This window comes from Pseudonaja textilis, chromosome 2 (assembly GCF_049901715.1).
Source record: "Pseudonaja textilis isolate UNSWEBS1 chromosome 2, rPseTex1.2, whole genome shotgun sequence".
In the NCBI taxonomy this organism is placed as follows: Eukaryota; Metazoa; Chordata; class Lepidosauria; order Squamata; family Elapidae; genus Pseudonaja; species Pseudonaja textilis.
Genome location: NC_141991.1, coordinates 175344580 through 175363494, shown reverse-complemented (window position 1 = coordinate 175363494; position 18915 = coordinate 175344580). Strand labels below are relative to the sequence as shown.

The following is an 18915-nucleotide window of genomic DNA, read 5'->3' as shown; positions in this document are numbered from 1 at the left end:
CAACTTTTGGTAAGGTAACTTAAGAAAAAAATTAATCTTTGGTTTTTTAAAAAATCCTCACCTAGAAATACAAGAAACTCTGGTTTTGTGCCTATTTTTTTGTTTTTGGGGTCAACAAGCTATTGTTCAGCCACAACTGCCTCAGAAGCCTGTTTTGTTTTTTTTTTTTTAAGAGACTGCAATGACTTTCTGTCAGAAAAACTTAAAAAATAAAATAAATTCCTTTTCTGGGCAAAGGGCCTTTGTCCAGGTACACCTATTCAAATCACAACATGTGATTTGTAACTGTCATTTTTTCCTGTGTCCTCATGACATTGCTGTCATTTTGTTCCTAGCTTTATGAGGAAGACAAGGTTTCAGTAGGAGTCTGCCCTTTAAGACAATTCTACCCAAGGTCAGCCACAAAATATGCAAAATCTATTAGCCTTTGTCATTCATTATTTTGGAAAGGGAAGTGGGAACAAGAGAGGGAATTGGCAAAGAAGGGTACCAAATTTCTTGATGCTGGACAATTTTTTAAGCATCTCAGAAGTAGAGGTGGGCCATTTGAACATATCTTTTAGCAGGGTTTATTCATTAATAGGGTCATGGCAGCTCCGTGGCTAAGATGCTGAGCTTATCAACCAGAAAAGTCGGCAGTTTGGCAGTTCGAATCCCTAGCATTGCATAACGGAGTGAGCTCCCATTACTTGTCCTAGCTTCTGCCAGCCTAGCAGTTTGAAAGCATGTAAAATGCAAGTAGAAAAATAGGGACCACTTTGGTGGGAAGGTAACAGCGTTCCATGCACTTTTGACATTTAGTCATGCCGGCCACATGATCACGGAGATTTCTCTGGACAGCGCTGTCTCTTTGGCTTTGTAACTGAGATGAGCTCCGTCCCCTAGAGCTGGAAATGACTAGCACGTATGTGTGCGGGGGATCCTTTACCGTTATCTATTCATGAACACCCTGAAAATCAAGAACAGCCTTTTCTTATAAAATGAGTAGAATAATAGCTAAGAAAAATGAACACACATCCTACTTCCCCTTGCAGGCAATATGTGATGTTTGCAAATCTATCTGAGAGAACTTAAGGATAAAACAACTGGCAATTTCCATATGCAAACATACACCCTGCGACTGATCTACTGGTTCTGTTACAAAATAGTTTTTTGCTGAGAGAATTTTGAATAACAAAAAGAGATTCTGGGAAAGGGAGTGGTGAGAAAGATCGGTTCTTGCATCATCTCAAAGAGTGTTGTAAAAGTACACCTGATTATGCACAGAGATGGCAACGTTTCTGTCACTTCTGTACTTATCTGACTGCTTAGAAATTCTTATTCAGCTGAGAGCGACATAGCAGCTTATCAGAAGTTACTTCTGCTTTTATCAGAAGTTACTTCTGCTTTTATCAGAAGAGATTATCAGAAGTTACTTCTGCTTTTGCTCAGTCATGAATTCTGTCATGGGTATATTGTGCTAATTACATCGTTGATGCAATCCCATGAAAACAAGGATAAACCTGTTTTGGTCAAGGTACCACCAAGTAATCTGTATGGGTTAGTGTACATTCCATGCTTCCATCCCAATTCACACATATGCAGAGAAAGGCCTATTAAAATCTACAAGAATTAGTCGTTAGCATTAATTTTCTTGTGTGTAGCTGTGTAAAAGCAAAGAAGTCTGGATTGCAGCAAAATACTCAGAATAACAGAGGGCGCAAGAAATTGACATGCATGAAACATGATATCTCCCATCACATCAGCCTCAGCTGGTTCAATCCGAAAAGATCGCCGCATTCTGGGTTCCTTTGATAAAACAATGTTATCTCTCAGGAGCCTAGAAGCACAGCTCTGTAACAACACCTGTCTTTTGGAATGAAGATAGGAATAGAACAGAATAGAACAGAATAGAATAGAATAGAATAGAAAAAAAATAGAATAGAATAGAATCATTTGAGATGCAATCATTGGTACATAGGGAGAAGAGAAGTGGAGAAAGCACACAGCATCTCCTGCTATTGTAGAAAAACTGGGTAGCCATTTTTTAAGGAAAGCCATGAAGCCATAGACCTTCATACAAGCCTTTGCCTGAGGAGAGGGAGACCCCTTGCCTCATACCATCTGTTCTGTCATAATTGCCCTCTTTTATATTATGTATTTTATTGATTTTACCGCTTAAGGTAGTCTTTGAGTTCTGATCGTAGTGAAGTCTACCCATTTTTGGGGTAGCCATTAAGCAAATCTCTGAGCTCATTAAGTGAATCTGTAGTTGTTAATCACATCAATGGTTAAATAATTGCTGCTTTTATGCAAAGCTATTGTGAAATGCAAGATAACGGCCATAAATGCAGCCTGGTTGCCAAGCACCCAACATATACGGTTATGTGATTGCTTTGGCTGGAGGGAGAAACCATCAAAACTTCTAAGCTGGGTTGTAAGCAACCATTTGTCAGTTGAAGTGTAATGTCTTTGTTGTGATCTGCCCAGCATCATTGACAGTTGAGTGGCATACATAATAAATGGTTGCTATTATGATTACTTTCATTCTCTCTCTGAATCAGCAATCATCACTTGTATATGACTGAAGTGATAACAATAATTCAGTGCTACTTCCACCAGCCTTCTGTCCAGATTACAGCACACACAAAAAATGCAAACATTAAAAAGAATGCTAACACATTATGCATGACCTGACCATGTTTGCAGCAAAGATTAAAATTATCTGCCTTAGGGTTTTGGACTGGAGAACTTAACAGCTGTTAAAGTCACTGGATGATCTTACATTATAGTTGTCACTTTTCCTTAGCTTAGGTCAATTTATAGGACTATGGGAAAAGAACTTAGGCAGAAGGGAAATGTGAAGCATTTTTATTTTGGCAAATGTTATATCACCCAATCCCAATATTTCTGTACAGTTTCCAAAACATATAAAAGAATCCAGTAGCATAAAACAAAAGCCTAAGTATAAAAATAGGTTTAAACTACCTATCTCCTGGGCTTCCATAATAACTGCTTTCCAACTCAACTCACCTTCAAAAGCAATAGGTTCTATAATCTAGGGTTTTTTTTTAGAAAACAAGTGCTGATAAATCATAACAAAAACTTCTTCAAGATATATTTTCTTCATACCGGGATGGAACTAAGCCAATCCTTCTTTGCTGATTGCCTTGTCTTGCCTAGTTGCACCTCGCATTTTTATCCTGCCACAATCAAAAATAACTCTCACATGTTAGTATCATGAACTGTCCAGTTTAATCAACATGGATCAGGATTTTTATTACTTTACAATCCCTGGAATTTCTAGTAATGTATATTTTTTTAAAAAAAAATCTACAACACCTGTAGATCTTGATGCCTGAGTAGAAAATATGTTCAGGATCATATTAGATGCAGAGAATTCTCTTGTGAAATGACAGCAGAATGGAAATATGGGTTGATGATTAATATCCTGGCCTTTACTTCCCAAAGAATAGCACCCACTCTGCTAGAGAGAAGTTCCCTGAAGATGGGCTCCAGCACGTGTCTGAAAGCTCGGTAGACAAATCCTCTAGTCCTGGTGATGGACCCAGATTGGATCCTGCATCATCAATTTCCATAAAAAATCTGATGCCTCAATTCATAAGGCAAGGAAGCCATTTGCCAGTTCTAAAGGATAGATCCAGACATCGTTTTTTCATTATTCTGATCAGTTTGACCTTAAGAATGGATCCCAACCTTATCTGCTCTTCAACTGCTCCGCCTTCTTTGAGATCTCCAAAGGGAAGATAAGTGGCAGTCTTCCTCCCTGAATGCCTCCTTCTTCTAACCAAGGACTTGACGCTGAATGAAAGCCTTCAGATATTCTCCAGACTGATGCTTCCCTGATGTGCTGGATCTACAATTCATCGGGTGCCTAGCCATTCTAAGAGTTACCATCCCAAACCATCTAGAGCAGGGGTCTCCAGCCTTAGCATCTTTAAGACTTGTGGACTTCAACTCCCAGAATGCTTTGCTGGCTAAGGAACGCTGGGAGTTGAAGTCCACAAGTCTTAAAGTTGTCAAGGTTGGAGACCCCTGCTCTAGAGGGCACTACGTTAGGGAAGGATGCTGTAACCGTAGTTATTTATCCGACTGTTATAGCTGTTGCGGTTAAATAGGTCATCTGGGATTGAATTATATAGGCCTGGTATACCCTTAAATTCCTTTAAATCAATTAACAGGACAGGACAGGCTGGTTTACCTTTCTGGTGAGATGCTACTTCCCTGCCAATCAGTGGTGGGATTCAAATAATTTAACAACCAGTTCTCTGCCCTAATGATTTCTTCCAACAACCAGTTCACCAAACTGCTCAGAAAGTTAACAACCGGTTCTCCCGAACTGGTGAGAATTGGCTGAATCCCACCACTGCTGCCAATCCAGTGAGCATTCTCCCTTCTCCATCCTCCCTGTTGCCCACACTGGAGCTGGGACTACCCCTGACTACTATAGAGGTAGACCAAGTGCCAAACCATAAAGCAGCATGACAAGATTTAATGAGAAGCATCTACCAAACTGGCCAAACTGGTTTCGCCATCTAAATTTCAGGGAGTTATAAACGATAATATCAATCCATTTATCTTCATCGTCAAATAAAGCCTTCAGCTCAGTTTGTTTTATGCTTATGTCTCTGTTTTGTACAGTTCTGTTTGAGCTACCACTACTTAAAAAGGGTTTTCTTCAAGTTTTGCACTCTTGTTCTTACAAAGGTGATTTAGTTTGCAATCTTTCGCAAACCTATTGGGGAGCAGAGCCACTGTGCTGAATGAGGCTTATTCTGGATAAATGTACATGGCATTAGCACTGGAAGAAAACTGGGCTTTCAATGCTATCCAGCAGAATTGAGCAAGTTGCTGTTTGAGGCTACTTGTAGCCCATTTCAGCCTAGCTGTTGAAAGTTGAAACCCCCATCTTGATGAAAACATCCTAACTTCAAATGAAAACATGTGGAAACTGCAGTGTAGCCCTAAAAGAAGCAGATAACAATTTGAAAACAAACTGCTCCACCTAACTCAGGTGTATAATATTCTCTCTGTGAATTGAATAGTCTCCTCCTGCTCTACTGACTTAGTAGAAAGATGGTATATTTTAAAGTTAAGGTTATTTTTCAGTAAACAAGCATCCGACTGGGCTGCATGAGTAGTTAATCTAACTTATATTAAACCAGATTCTTGTGAAGATACAGATGGACCTCAACTTACGACCACAGTTGGGACTGGAACTTCCAATGCTAACTGAGGTGGTCAAGTGAGGTGCACCTGATTATACTACCTTATTGCCGTGGTTGTTAAACAAATCACATGGTTATACAGTGAATCTGGCTTCCCCACATCGACTTTATTTATTGGAAGTCCCCTGGGAAGTTGATAAATGGCAATCATGTGACTCCAGGATGCGGCAGCCATCTTGAATGTGAGTCAGTTGCCAAGCTCCCAGATCATGGTCATGAGACCGTGGTGATACCAAGATGGTTGTAATTGTGAGGAATGGTCATAAGTAACTTTTTTCAGTGTCACTGTATAGTCTGCTCCATTAACAGTGATCTCTGGTTGGCTGGCTGATTGGGGCCTTGTTAAGTTTGAGCAATGAGAGGCTGGACCAGAGCATGAGTGCAACAATACTTTATTTAGTAATAAAGGGCTGACCGTGCTTGCCACGCCTGGAACTGGCTCGCAGCGATCAGCGACTGGTTGGACCCCGCAGCCTGCTTTTATAGCTGGCTGCTGGGGAGAACCAACCAATGAGTAAAGGGGGAAGAACGCCCACTCAAAGTGAGTGGACCTGAGTGAGAACTCCTATAGTTCTCAGGACATAACACCCCTTCCCCCCAGATGCGAACATGCATAGTCTTTGAGGTAGGCAGGAGGTTTATGTTGGCGCCCGGAACGGCGTAGTTCTGGAACATTGTCTGTCCGTCCGGGGTCTGCCTGGGTAGGCAGAGTCGGCAAAGTGTCCCCAGTGTGCCCCTCGGTTTGGGCCTGCCCTGGGCTCGTAGGGTTGCTCTCTGGGGATGTGCTCTCGCAGGCTGGATCGGGCTGGTCAACTGTCTGGGCGCCGCTGTCTGTGTTCGGGCTATCTGAACCGGGTGAAGGCGTGAGCTGATCGCCGGGCGTGATGTGGATGTGAGGCTGAGGATGAAACCTTCCCTCGTCTAGAGCCTCTGGGTCCCTGCTGGCGATGGTGCTGAGGCGTCTGCGCAGTTGGTCTATGTGCCTTCTCCAGACGCGACCATCCTCCAGCCTGACCCGATATGACCGCGGCCCGGTGATGGCTACGATCTCGCCCGGGATCCACAGGGGGTCTCCAGCGAAGTTCCTCGCGAAAACTGGCTCCTGTAAGATAAAATGTCTAACCCCCGATGAGGAAGTGAGGGGGGAGTCAGGGCAGTATTGTGGGTGTAGTCTGTCCAATACAGTCCTCAGGCGCCTGCCCATCAGGAGCTCAGCTGGGGACTTATTGGTGACTGAACAAGGAGTTGAGTGCTGGCTCATCAGGAACCGCGAGAGTTTGTGGTGCCAGTCATCTTTGTTGAACCTTGCCAGGGCTTCTTTGGTGGTCCTGACGGCCCTTTCAGCCAGTCCGTTACTGGCAGGGTGAAATGGGGCTGTGAAAATGTGGCGGATACCCAGGTTGGCAGCGAAGCGGCTGAACTCAGTCGATGCGAACTGTGGGCCATTATCGGAGACGATGGAGTCGGGTAGCCCGTGCGTAACGAACAGGCGTGTCAACACGTTGGTGATTGCTAGTGTGGTGGTCGTGGATAGCTGCGCTACATCAATCCACTTGGAATAAGCGTCCACGACCACCAGGAACATCTTCCCATGCAGAGGGCCCGCTAGGTCGATGTGGATTCTAGACCAAGGGGCGCTGGCATTTTCCCATCTAGTAGGGGTGGCAATGGGGGGAGCAGGACGGGATTCCTGGCAAATGTTGCAGGAACTTACCCAATTGACAATGTCCTCGTCTAGACCCGGCCACCACACGTAGCTGCATGCTAACGCTTTCATTCTCACGATGCCAGGATGTCCCTCGTGCAACGCTTCCAGAACTCGGGTACGTAGTGAGGCCGGGATGACCACTCGAGTGCCCCATAGTAGACAGCCCTGCAGACTAGACAGTTCCTGCATGCGAGTCTTAAAAGGTGTGAATTTGTTATCAACATTGCCACCCGGCCACCCCCTCCTCACCCAGTCGAGCACCTGGGCGAGTGTTCGGTCTGTCTTGGTTTTGGCAGCAATGTCCATGGCTGTGATAGGTAGGTCCAACTGGGTGATTTCGAAAATAGCGTGGACAGGAGCAGGGTCTTCAGCCGGGGCCGGTAAGGGGCAGCGACTGAGGGCGTCGGCGTGGGACAGTGTTTTGCCTGGGCGGTGTACCAGTCTGTAGGAGTAGGCTGCTAGGAAGAGAGTCCACCTTGTCATCCTAGGGGAGAGGACTTGAGGGGTCTGCTTGTCCCCAGCTAGGAGGCCCAGGAGGGGTTTGTGGTCAGTGACCAGCTCGAAAGAATGGCCGAAAAGGAATTCGTGAATTTTTTTCACGGCTGCAACAGCTGCTAGGGCTTCCTTATCGATCTGACTATAATTGCGCTCCGTGGCAGAGAGCGTCCTTGAGAAAAAGGCGATGGGAGCTTCGGCGCCATTGGGAAGCCTGTGACTTAGTACCGCCCCGATTCCAAAAGGGGAGGCGTCAGCTGCTAGTACTAAAGGGAGGTTAGGGTCGAATTGAATAAGTACGGCCTCTGACGTGAGTAGTGATTTGACGGCGTTAAAGGCATGATCTTCCTTGTGCCCCCAGTGCCATGGTGACTTTTTATCCAGTAATCTGTGTAGGGGTTCAGCTACTGATGCTTTATGGGGTAAAAAGGACGCGTAAAAGTTCAATAGCCCCAAGAACGCCTGCAGTTCTGTTTTGGAGGTTGGAGTGGGTGCGTCGTGGATTGCCTTAACCTTGGACTCCAGGGGATGAATGCCAGAGGCATCAATTTTATAACCCAGAAAGTCCACCTGTCTAGTGGCAATGGTACATTTTTCTTTTTTCAACTTGAGGCCATGCTGTCTGAACCTCTCTAACACAGCTCGAACTCTTTGGAAGAGTTGGGGTCTGTCCCTGGCCGAGACTAAGATGTCGTCGAAGTAGGGTACTACACCAGGAGGCCCTGCAAAATCCGCTCCATGAGGGATTGAAAAATACCCGGGCCACACTTACGCCAAATTGGAGACGCTTGCATCGGAAGGCACCCCTGTGAGTGACAATTGTTTGGAGTTCCGCTGTTTGGTTATCTACAGGGAACTGCTGATATGCTTGAGACATGTCCAATTTAGCAAAAATGCTGCCTGGTTCGAATGTGTGTAATAAGTGCTGGATGACGGGCACAGGATAAGCACTAACTTGTAGGAATTTATTGATTGTCGTCTTGTAGTCCGAGCAAATTCTCAGGCTACCGTCTTTTTTGAGGGGTGTGACAATGGGCGTCTCCCACTTGGCGAAATCTGTTGGCTCAATGACCCCTTGTTTTAATAGTTTTTCCAATTCTGCATCTAGTTTTGGCCGAATAGCAAATGGGACCCTACGCGGTTTTAGCCTGATTGGGACTGCTTGGGGGTCAACCGAGAATGAGATGGGGGTACCATTATAACACCCCAGTTCTTCGCTGAATACGTCTGAGTAATCAGCGAATAAGGAGTCAGTGTCTGAGGTTGAGACAGCATGGACTCCTGTTAGCCCTAGGCCGAGATGGGGAAACCAATCGAGCCCCAATAAGGTGGGTAGATTGCCGTTAACTACCACTAGAGGTAGGTGGCCTTTAAAAGCTTTAAAACTGACAAGGAACTTGCCTCTGCCGATTACAGGAATGGTCTTCCCTGGTAGTCCTTCAGGCCGAACTGGCATCTCTGGAGCCGGCTAGTGGATAGGTTTGGTTGGAGCCTCTTAAGGGTGTTCCACGAGATAATTGAGAGCGCTGACCCTGTGTCAACCTCCATGGGGCACGGTTTACCTTTTAGGGAAACGGAGAGAGAAATTTTATTAACAGTGTGGCACGTGTGCTTGGCAAGGTGGTGCGTGCGACAGTTCAGTACTTGCCTCTGTGGTCCCGAGTGCGAGGGAGGGTGCCTTTGTGCTGCGCTTTGGGGGGCTTGGCAGACTCTCGCGATGTGTCCCCTTTTATGGCAGTTATTGCAGGTGGCTCCTTTAAACTTGCAGGTGGCCCTCTGATGAGATCCCCCACAGGCTAGGCACAGAGTGATGTGCTTGGGAGGACCGCTGTTTTCTTGTCTGGCTCCTACCTGTGGCCGTCTGTCATTGGATAGGCGGTGGACTTCGTTTTCATCACTGATGGGTTCCTCTGCTACCACCTCCTCGGAGTGGACTGGAAGTGATGTCAGCTTGGCGCTAGGGCCCTGGATTTCGGTGGCTGATGTTGTTGCCAACTCGGCTGCCAAGGCTTCCTCGACTGCTTGCGCGAGGTTGAGGTCTTTCTTTGCGAGAAGTCGCCTTTGCAGGTGGAGATCCTTGACCCCGCAGACTAATTGATCGAGGAGCATGTCCTCCAGGTAGGTTCCAAACCCACAATGCAGTGCTGCTGTTCTGAGAGCGGCCATATATTGATTGATGGTCTCTTTGCTCGATTGCTTCCTCATACGGAAGGTGAATCTCCTGGCGATCTGTGAGGGCCTGGGGGAATAGTGGTTAGTGAGAATTTCAAGTAACTCAGACCACGGAACGTTTTTCAACTCACGAGGAGCCACAAGCGCTGCGGCTGTATCGTAGACGGTGGCCCCGCAGTAGATTAGGAAATACGATTTTTCCGATGCTCCCCCGCATCCGCCAGGCCAACTGCATCGATATAATGATTGAAGCGGTTCTTATACGATTCCCACTTCTCCTCGTCTGGTTTAAACGCCGGGAAGACTGGATTGGAACTCATGGTGCTGGGACCGGTTGAACAACCTGAGGAAAAAATCTCTCTGGGGCAGCAGACAATGTTTTAGGGCCCGTGGAGGGCAAGTGATTTCAGCTCGGGAGAGGCTGTTTTAAATCCTCTCTTTCTCTCTGGGTTAACCTCGTTAGACTGTTAGCCGTTGATGGCGTTTGGATTCGCCCCACGTTGGGCGCCAGTGACTGGCTATAGTGCTGTGCTGTACCTTTTAGGTTTGAAATTCAAATGACAACCGTTTGAATTTCGCGCCTGATACAGAGCGGCTGCGGCTCGCAGCGCTTCACTTTCTCTGTAGCTGGGCTAACAAGCGGCTACAGACGCTTCTAACTTTCGATTCTGACCGCTCTCTCTGGCTGCGGATCAGCGTTTGCTCTTTTTGTTTGCTCTTTTTGTAGGCTGACCGCTCTCTCTGGCTGCGGATCAGCGTTCCCTTATCGCCGGCCGATCGCTCTCTCTGGGCTGCGGATCGGCGGCTAGTGACTCAGCGGTTGCATGATGCTACTGGTAGCCATCCCATCCTCGTCGCCAGTGTTAAGTTTGAGCAATGAGAGGCTGGACCAGAGCATGAGTGCAACAATACTTTATTTAGTAATAAAGGGCTGACCGTGCTTGCCACGCCTGGAACTGGCTCGCAGCGATCAGCGACTGGTTGGATCCCACAGCCTGCTTTTATAGCTGGCTGCTGGGGAGAACCAACCAATGAGGAAAGGGGGAAGAATGCCCACTCAAAGTGAGTGGACCTGAGTGAGAACTCCTATAGTTCTCAGGACATAACAGGCCTCACCCCTGGAATTGGCAGTGTCTGTTTGATGGAGAAATGTCTTTAAAATGGAAATATTGAACTAACTTGTTTATGAAATATTGAACTAACTTGTTTATGAATCAAAGGATGGTTAAAAGTTTCCCTTGCAAAGATTTTGAATGATTTATTGTAGAGATACTTCTGTAAAATTTATTGCAGAGATACTTCTGTAAAATTTAAGCATTGCTTTAATCTTGTTTGGAAAAGTCCAAATCGAGATATATTTTTTTCAAAACAAATTTTAAATGTTTGAAAACTTACTGGATATTTAAGACAGTGTGTGAACAGTTGGTTTCATTCATTTTCTTTTTTTAAAAAAAATCAAACCTTACCACAATGGGAAAATGTCTTTGTTAATTAACTGGAGGGTGGGGAAGAAAAATGCATGTGGAAAAAAAAGAAGAAGCAGACATTGTGGATTTTTCCATTCAGGCCACAGACTTTAAGAGCAGAGTTCTGCCCATAACAATACACTATGTATTTAACAAATCTTTTTTTTTTTATGGTGAATTAAAGTTGCCACTCTTTTTTTACACAGATTCTTCACTTTAATAGTCACATGGGAGCCCAGTCTCTCCCTGGTGTGAATAGCTGTATTTATTAAGCACAAAAAAGAGGCAATTTTCTTCTGAGTAGATTTCCTGTTGCAGTTAATGGAGATCCTCTCTGGGGAGCTTCTATGGAACCGCAGCCAAATCACCAGAGCGCATTCAGCCTCAATGCAGATTTTGATTAGGAGGAAATGCATTTCATTTGTTGACTTCCTGACTAGAAAAGAAGATGTGCATGTGATAGAGACTTTTTAGTCATCTTGGCTTTGGTTATACAACCAAATCCCCTGTCTTTTCAAATTGCAAGTCACTTGCTTCTTATTGCTGTGGTACATTTATTAAAAAGGAAAACTTCCAGAAATTCTCGTGATAGTCTGAAGGCCTCTGAAGCATAAATGACCTTGGAAATGAGCCCAGATCATTCATCTGCTAATATAATTCACTGCTGGGAGAAAGAAGCTGCAGTTTCAACGCTCTTTGAATAATTTAATAAATCTCAAACCAGCTGACTGCCAGCCAGGCTAATAATCTCAAACTATTAATTCCTTGAGAAATTTAAGTGGTAGGTTGGTCTGTTTGCTTTCTATGCCTATACGGCTAATGTTATTGGTTATAATACACTCCCAGCCAAAAATTAAATCCCATTCATTTCAGTATGAAAACATGCAACTTTCACACTGAAGTGAATGGGATTTAATTTTAGTTTCAGTTTTGTATCAGCTATATCAGAGGTGGTATTCAGCCAGTTCTGACCAGTTCTGGAGAACCAGTAGTGGAAATTTTGAGTAGTTCAGAGAACCAGCAAATACCACCTCTGACTGTCTCTGCCCCCATCTATTTTCTGCCTCCCAAGTCCCAGCTGATAGGCTGAGTCTTCTTTAGTTGCCCTGCACAGGAGAACAGAGCTGGAAAGCAGGTTAATGGGGTGGAGAGGGAACGGGGATTTTGCAGTAACCTGCCATGCCCACCAAGCCACACCACACCCACCAAGCCATGCCCACAGAACCTGTAGTAAAAATTTTTGAATATCACCACTGAGCTGTATGCAAGTCTGTTGTTTAATATCACTGAAGTGATTTTATTTTAAAATCACTTTTGCTCGTTTATGAATGTACTGTAATTGTGGGTTGCCAAAGCTTTAACACAGGAATGAGTTAACACAGGAATGATTGAGTGACCTACAAGATCCCTTCCAACTCTGTTAATCTGTATGTTGGCATTCCAGGTAACAACCTCCAAACTACCAGCTGCGTCTGAACTACAGTTCCCAGCATCCCTTGTCCTTGGCTTGGCTGATATGGACTTTTGAAAGCTGTTTTTTGAAAGAATATTTGAAGGGCCAAGAGTCTTCATCGATGAGGTAGGGTCTATGAATAAAAAAAAAGAACACAATCTAACAACAGTGAAACCTTTTCCAACTCTATAGTGTTCATATTAGTAGAAGAATGATGAAGAATGATGAATTCATAAAATGTTTACTTCTTTTCTTCTGGGCAGTTCTACTATTATTATTATTATTTCCATGTCTCATCCCTCTTATCAAGCATGTCCTACAGGCTGTGGATAGATTTCAGGAGGTCCCTGAACTTGGATAAAAAAAACCACACACATTATTTTCACTAACCTCTAGCTAAAATTTAGCTTTTCATGCAATAATCAATGTGGGCAAGAAAGCAATTTATAGCTTGTTAACTTCAATAAACCTCATTATGTGAAATTATTATAAGTGTTGAGAGAAATATCCATCTGGTTCACTTCCAAGCCGGGAGAAAGATACTGGAAACATGGCGGCTGATTGGAAAGATTTAATGATGATGCAGAACCACATGGGTTCTGGGTAGGAGTTGAGAGTGGGGGCTATTTATACTTTCTCCTGGGCTTTGCATTTGAACTTGCTGTTCCTGTGCAAGAATCTGTATTCTATTGGCTGTTGTCAGACTCCAGTGGTGCCATGTGCAAATCCTAGGAGTTTGTCTGAGCTCCCAGGTTTGGATGAAGCTTGGCCGATGCAATGTCCTTTGGAGATTGTGCAGTGTAGTGAACTCTGCTGCTAGTGGTCCTGGAGGGTCATGTCTTAATCCCACCACCCTGGAGCTGAAGGTCTTTTGTTTTGTAGATAGTCTTTCATAATGGGCAAAAAATATCTGCTGGGGGCTATTAAGGAAGATGGAGCTGTCTCTTTCTGGCTCCAAGAGCATGTTTCTCCATTCCTCCTTTAGGGAAATATAATATTCATCCTTTTTAATATTTCTCAAAATATTTCATTCTGTTAGGAGACGGGAGTTTTCCCTCATAAGGATTAATACAGATACATGTGTATTACATATTATCTTAATATTGTGATTACTATATTTGAGCATAATTGGTTTCCTAATTTACATCTATGTATTTTATGCATTTGTTTCATTGCAGTAGTACCAGCACTATACTTTTTTGAGAAGAGGCCATTGATTTCCCCAGATACTCACAGAGCTCTATAGTATCTCTACAGAGGTGCCTGCCCACAGAAATCACTGTCCTTTCCATGGTTTTGCAACCAGTTTTGGTATGTGTCAGATGTTTATATTTTCTGACGAGAACAAAATCTATTTATGCATGTAGTGCTATAATAAAATAGATTGCTTATTTCATCTGGTCTCGTTTATCCCTCAGTTCATTTACAATCTAACTGTAGAATTTATGCCAGCCCTCTAAAATAGACCTGACTAGGAAACCATATGCCATATGGTCACGGTTACAATTAGCGGTGGTGGGATTCAAATTTTTTTTACTACTGGTTCTATGGGCGTGCTTGTTGGGTGTGGTGTGGCTTGTTGGGCGTGGCAGGGGAAAGATACTGTAAAATCTCCATTCCCTCCCCACTCCTGGGGGAAGGTTAGTGCAAAATCCCCATTCCTCCCCAGCCCACTAACCTGCTTTCCAGCTCCATTCTCCTGTGCAGGGCAACAAAAGAAGACCCAGCCAATCAGCTAGGACTCAGGAGGCAGAGAATAGATGGGGACGGGGCCAGTCAGAGGTGGTATTTGCCAGTTCTCCAACCTACTCAAAGTTTTCACTTCCGGTTCTCCAGAACTGGTCAGAACCAGCTGAATACCTCCTCTGGATTAAGGTTAGAACCAAGTTTATTGTAAAGCTTTCCAGACAGAAGCTTCTTAAAGAGTCTGAATACAGTTTCCCCACCTTCCTTTTGTTTTGTGAGGACTAGGGAAGGGCTTGTCTGAGACTGTTTACTCCCCCCCCCCCCTTTTTTGGTCTTTTATCAGTCCGTTGTATTGATAGCAGAGGTTCCTCTTGTTCCTCAAAGTTCTTCCCTCTTCCTTCTGCAACCAATCATTTCAAAGTCCATGTCGTTGGGTTCAGAATGGCTTGTACCTAATGTTCTTGTTGGTATTTAACCATTTAGTCACTTTTAACTTTTTATAAAGTGACAAACATGATTATACCACATGTGTCACTAGGAGTTCTGATAACTTCCTGTTTATAGTGTTAGTATGTAACCACTTTGTTTTTTGTCAGCCTCTTTTACACTTGCTTTTGATTTTTTTTTTTCAAGCATCTTCACGTACTTTGGCCTTCCCATTATGTGTTCACAATATTTAAACTTTGGATTAAATATTAGTGCTTGCAGCCAGTGGTCTTGCTTATTTCATCTTGCATTGAATGATTTTTTCTTGCTGTAGTACAGGGTGTTTTGAACTGTCATTGTCAGCCGCATCGTTGATTGCCATCCACTTTTCTCAGCCAGGTGCTATAAGTGGGAAAATCACAGCCTCGACAATACTCAGTGTGACATCTATGCATTTTAAAAGCTTTATCCATGATACGCTGCCATATTTGGACTGCCAAAAATCCAGAAGATCAGTAAATAGCAGCAAAATGATAAAACCCATTCGTCCATCTTCATTGTTCTCATGCTAATGTGGTCACCCCCGTTCATACATTATGATTAAAAAGTGAAAAAAAAAGAAAAAAAGAGAGAACAGTTTTACAATATTTGCGCATGAATGCTCAGAATAAAGGCCAAATGAGACATCATATTCAACATGTGATTAGCTTTTGTTTGTTCGCTAAACAGCAGCTAAGGCAATCCCCATGATTTCACTGTTTACGCCACTCTCTTGCAGACCTGGCTATTTTGTTCCAAAAGGAAAATATCTTTGGCATCATAACTGCTTATATGATAGCTGATTCAGACTATCATTCTGAAGTAGCTTGCTGCCCACATTCCTTTTTAGTAAACAAAAATCAGTACACCAATAGCAGTCATATCTTTAATTTTCCTCTTGCTGATTAGTGTGTTTTTTTGGATTTAGTCTTAGAGCAGAATCTTTGCTGCTTTAAACTCCACAGAACTGAATGGCTGCAGCTGCCTAATAAATATACACATATAGATTTATGATTACAGCCTTATTGTCTTAGCTTTTCTTTGCTTTTGGATCAGAAAAACAAAGAGTGAGGAAATGTGCTGTAAATCTGCTCCAGACATAAGAAGAAGTTTAATTGTGCAATTTTGTTGAACTGCACCTAATGATTATGCTAGTAATAATAATTAGTTCATAATGGCTGACATTATCTGAGTTACCAGAAAAGGCATGCAGCGGATTAAAACTAATGGCATTTTTCACTCTGTATAGCAGCAAGGATCTTTTCATTGTATACCACAACCACTAGCAAAAGGATTGTGTTCAACTAATTGATTTCCAGTAAGTATCCGATTCCCTGCTGCAATAGTACATTGCTGGATTAAATGGAGCTTTGGTTCAGTCTGGCAGGATTCTTCCTATGTTCTTCAAACATCCACTCCAATCAAACAGAACAGAAAAGAAATCTACCAAGATTCTATAGAAGACTTATGTATACAGACATATAATTCCCTCAAGCATTTGCAACAAGACAAATTCCTTGTGTGTCCAATCACACTTGGCCAATAAAGAATTCTATCTATTCTATTAATGGGCAGGCCATTAAGGCCTAGGCCAGAGTACTCTACATAATAAAGGCCTTTACCCATCTCACCACATGGCCTGGGAAGATTGCATCAGCCAGCACTCAGGTGAAGTCATGTAGTCCAGACAAAACCTATAAAGTTAGCTAAAAACCCTGCCCCTGGGAGTCTGACAGCCAATGGGATACATTTCTTGCACAGGAACAGGAAACATTAAGGTGGGGCCCAACAGAGGGTATAAAACTAAGGGTCTCTCAGCCTCTTGCCCCTTCTTTTCCTTCACCCAACATCTTGAAGTATGTGATCGTCCTTTTCACTTTGGAGCTCCAAGCCATGTGGTCCTGCCCACCAGTAAACTTTTTTTCCAAGCAACTTCCATTATTCCAGTGTTTTTTTTCCCCACTTGAAACTGAACCCAGAAGGATACTTTTTCCAATAATATCTATGCTATTATCAGATCTGCTGTCCATAGACACTTTGCTAAGCTAAGTACAGGGTTAGCTTGATTTCACATGAAAAAAGACAACCCAGGTTTGAGAAGTTTGAGAAAACTGAAAAATAAACCTTGGCTCTTGAGAGGCCAAGACCTGCCTTTGGGTAGAGATACAGTGGTCTCAGGTACTGAAGCTGATTTGTGTTTGGTTTTTGTTATCATGCGTTAATTGCCAAGTTACTTTGCATTGTCTAAACCAGAGGTCTCCAAACTTGGCAACTTTAAGACTGGTGGACTTCAACTCCCAGAATTCTCCAGCCATCTGGCTGGAGAATTCTGGGAGTTGAAATCCACCAGTCTTAAGGTTGCCAAGCTTGGAGACCCCTGGACTCTAAACCATCCTGCTGCCTTCACAGTGATGTAGCCCCGCCATGACTGTTAAAGTTTTTGCCAGTAGCCACAGTTCCCTCTCTCAAATCCCTTAGATGGAATGCATTTACTTGCTTTATTTCTATATTATCTCACTTCCAATAGGCTCCTAGTGATATACAACATGAAAGCACGTAAAACATAAGTAAAATTATATTCTATCCATCTTAAAATATCAACATTCTAGTATAATAGGTACAGTAGCTTTCCATGTAGTTGCCAAAAATGTAGTTACCAAAAAGACTTCTGAGCGTCCCTTGCCTTCAGATTCTGTTTGGATCTATGGAGATGGGCCACTCTGAGGATTATGGTCCACCTTTGAAAAACATTGTCTCAGGACTCCCTGAGTTATTTGATGGGACATCTGAGCATCCCTATTACCCATGGATGCATAAACCAAGTTGTGAACTAGATGACACTGTTGATATCTGGGTGCTAAGACACAAAGAGCTTTACAAGCACTGATGATGTTATCTAGTTAGGGTAATGAAACACCTGGAAGAATACAAGCAAGCTCAGAGGGCACCAAAGGGAGCACCATTTCAATCCTGAGCTAAAAATATACTCCTTTATTAGTAGCTTTATAAGTCTAACACCAGGATTTTATGTAAAAAAAAAAACCCATACAAAGCTGCATTAGCAATGCTGACTTAAGATATGAGATGCTGTTTATTCTGCCCACTTTCAGCTAGTCTTGAAAGACAATCCCATACAGATCCTACAGCAGTAATCTATACAAAAGATGACAGAACATGAATCACTCTTATAAAGTCCTCTTTCTCCATCAAGGTCTTCCTATCTTTGAGATAGTTCATGACAAAACAAAGAAGCAAGCAACAGTAACTCAAAGCCATCATTTTGTCAATGCCACATCTTGCACGGCTGCAAATCCTGCATTCAGCAAATCTCTTGCTTCCCACTCAATATGAAAACATTGTTTCCTTTTATTCCTTCCCCCTGCACCAATTAAATCTTTATTTCACCTTATGAGCATTTGATTAATCTTTGCAGATAAATCCCAGCAGTTCCTATGGGGATACGGTTGAAAAGCATTAAACAATGTTTTCTCTTGAAAGAATTGAAGTTCAGGAAGTAGAGGAGTGGAGAAGCTAGAGTTTGTACAGATGGAGGAAAAAAACTGCTATCAATAGTTTCCACTGAGCTGCAGAAATTTTAAATAGTCTGGCTTTACTATAGTTTCAAATAAGTTTGTGTCAGAAATAAATTGACTTATCTTTCAAATGTAGCTGGCATTGTGGAATTACAGAGCACCACAGCTGTTTTCAATATAGCATAAAATCTTTGTTTGAAAATTCACTGTCCAGTCTAGCTAGCTGATGTACCTGGAATGGGCATAACTTGCCCTTGATCTTATATTTTGCTTATGAAAAGGCAAAGACTTTTAAAGTGCTGTATCTTCGCATTTGTTTTATTCTGTCTTTACATCTCTACTCTAATTCTTCTGCACTGGACACAGGTATGTACATGCTCTACATTGTATGCAAAGGACAGGTAAACAGGGTTGTGTTGGGAATGTAAATGCCAACTGGCATTCCCCGCCCCACTGGGCAGAAATGCAACTGAACTACACACCCGTAAATATAGAAATTTCATTGATATTCAACCCACCCTTTGAACATCCAGTGGCTGAATTACAAGCAGTGATGGCTCATGAAGCAGAAATAGAAAATAAAAGTGATCAGGTTGTAAGAGATTTTGACACAGATTTAGCAGTTGTAAAAGTAATGCTGCATCTAACCCATCACAGGCTGATGACTTGACAAACTAATGTTTCCGTGCTGCTGACACTGTCTTTCGGG

The 18915-nt window shown here is 43.1% G+C and overlaps 1 long non-coding RNA gene across 1 annotated transcript in view; it reads left to right on the top strand.

Annotated features, from left to right (window-relative positions):
* Window positions 1-18915, top strand: part of LOC148127258 (uncharacterized) — a 31431-nt gene that overhangs the window by 3566 nt on the left and 8950 nt on the right. The window contains exon 2 of the long non-coding RNA XR_015742140.1: window positions 12514-12648. This is a non-coding gene — a long non-coding RNA (uncharacterized LOC148127258). The remainder of the gene's footprint in view (window positions 1-12513; window positions 12649-18915) is intronic.